The sequence below is a fragment of the Arachis ipaensis genome, chromosome B7 (assembly GCF_059453495.1).
Source record: "Arachis ipaensis isolate K30076 ecotype BB chromosome B7, ASM5945349v1, whole genome shotgun sequence".
Classification (NCBI taxonomy): domain Eukaryota; kingdom Viridiplantae; phylum Streptophyta; class Magnoliopsida; order Fabales; family Fabaceae; genus Arachis; species Arachis ipaensis.
In genome coordinates, this window is record NC_142442.1 from 51,712,501 (window position 1) to 51,715,000 (window position 2,500).

Consider the following 2,500-nt stretch of genomic DNA (forward strand, 5'->3'; position numbering starts at 1 on the left):
GGAGGCAGGTCGCGTTGCGACGTTGGCTGGGGGCGTTGCAACGGATGCTGGGGACGTTGCAACGGAGGCAGGGCGCGTCGCAACGTTGGCTGGGGGCGTTGCAACGTTGGCTGGGGGCGTTGCAACGGAGGCAGGGTGCGTTGCAACGTTGGCCGGTGACGTTGCAACGGAGGCAGGTCGCTTTGCAACGGATGCTGGGATCGTTGCAACGGAAGCTGGGGGCATTGCAACGTTGGCTGGGGGCGTTGCAACGGATGCCGAGCGCGTTGCAACGTTGGCTGGTGACGTTGCAACGGAGGCAGGGCGCGTTGCAACGGATGCTGGTGACGTTGCAACGGAGGCAGGGCGCGTTGCAACGTTGGCTGGGGGCGTTGCAACGGAGGCAGGTCGCGTTGCCACGGTTGCTGGTGACGTTGCAACGGATGCTGGTGACGTTGCAACGGAGGCAGGGCGCGTTGCAACGTTGGCTGGGAGCGTTGCAACGGATGCTGGTGACGTTGCAACGGATGCTGGTGACGTTGCAACGGATGCTGGTGACGTTGCAACGTTGGCTGGGGGCGTCGCAATGGAGGCAGGTCGCGTTGCCACGGTTGCTGGTGACGTTGCAACGGAGGCAGGGCGCGTTGCAACGTTGGCTGGGGGCGTTGCAACGGATGCTGGGCGCGTTGCAACGTTGGCTGGGGGCAGTGCAACGGATGCTGGGGTCGGTGCAACGTTGGCCGTGCGCGTTGCAACAGAGGCAGGGCGCGTTGCAACGGATGCTGGTGACGTTGCAACGGAGGCAGGGCGCGTTGCAACGTTGGCTGGGAGCGTTGCAACGGAGGCAGGGCGCGTTGCAACGTTGGCTGGGGGCGTTGCAACGGATGCTGGGGACGGTGCAACGTTGGCTGGGCGCGTTGCAACGGAGGCAGGGTGCGTTGCAACGATGGCTCGGAGCGTTGCAACGGAGGAGCCAAATTTTCATATCTCATAATTGGCTCGTGCATTTTTTCTAAAATTTTGAGGGAACCTTGGTAATATTATGTGAAGGCTGCACAAAAAAATCCAGGTCAAAAATCGCACGTTTGCTCCGTTTTTCATTTTTTTTGAATTTCCGGCTTTCCGGGCGGTAAAAAAATCGGCAAAAAAAATCGGCACAGTGTAAATTCACCAAATTTGGGGGATGGAAAGATCTTATTTTTCTAGAGGTTGTTGCAAAAAACGGCGTCAAAATTCGACCTCTAGAGCACTTTCCTTGAGTATGTCTCCTCACGGAAAAGGACGTCTACCCGTGGCACTTTGGTAATGGCTCGGCAGCCTATTATAGGGGGGAGGGGTGTCGTGATGCTGAAACTCGAGTTGCCCAAAGGCTTGCTGGGCGCAATGCCAGCAAGATGCACGTTGCCTTGCCATCCCCTAGGCACACTAGCAAGCACGTTGTGGTTGTGGTGTGCCGCCGGGCTCCCCCGCCCCCCACGGAGGCACCCGCCGTTGCAACGATGGCTCGGAGCGTTGCAACGGAGGAGCCAAATTTTCATATCTCAGAATTGGCTCGTGCATTTTTAGTGAAATTTTGAGGGAACCTTGGTAATATTATGTGAAGGCTGCACAAAAAAATCCAGGTCAAAAATCGCAGGTTTGCTCCGTTTTTCATTTTTTTTGAATTTCCGGCATTCCGGGCGGTAAAAAAATCGTCAAAACAAATCGGCACGGTGTAAATTCACCAAATTTGGAGGATGGAAAGATCTTATTTTTCTAGAGGTTGTTGCAAAAAACGGCGTCAAAATTCGACCTCTAGAGCACTTTCCTTGAGTATGTCTCCTCACGGAAAAGGACGTCTACCCGTGGCACTTTGGTAATGGCTCGGCAGCCTATTATAGGGGGGAGGGGTGTCGTGCTGCTGAAACTCGAGTTGCCCAAGGGCTTGCTGGGCGCAATGCCAGCAAGATGCACGTTGCCTTGCCATCCCCTAGGCACACTAGCAAGCACGTTGTGGTTGTGGTGTGCCGCCGGGGTCCCCCGCCCCGGGTCCAAGGTCGAGCACGGGCGTCTGGCTGCTGCGAACCCCGATCACCGAAGGACCAACAAGAAGGGAAACACGTCCGTGCACGGCCCACCTAGGCACCACCTAGGGAGCATGGCGTGGTGGAGTTGTGCCTTGGGCACACGCTCGGGGCAACACCTTGTGCTCGGCCCAGGACTTGGGGGATCATCCCAAGTCCGAGCACGACGTGGGAACAGCGGGCGGCCTGTGCGCCCCCGCGAGGGGCAACGCGGCTTGCGCAGCCCGACGCTTGGCCAGGCCTAGTGTGGCGCACGACGCGGATGATGGATATGCGTGCGGCAGCGGGTGTCGTGGGCAGGGGGCAACGCGACGTGCTCGTCCCAGCACTTTGAGGGGGCACGTTGCGGAAGACGGTTACCTGTTCGTGTCCACTCCCGAGGGGCAACGTGTCGTGCTCGCCCTACGTCTAGGGTCGACGTACGACGGTGCCCGATGCGGTGTGGGTTGGGCGTGTTG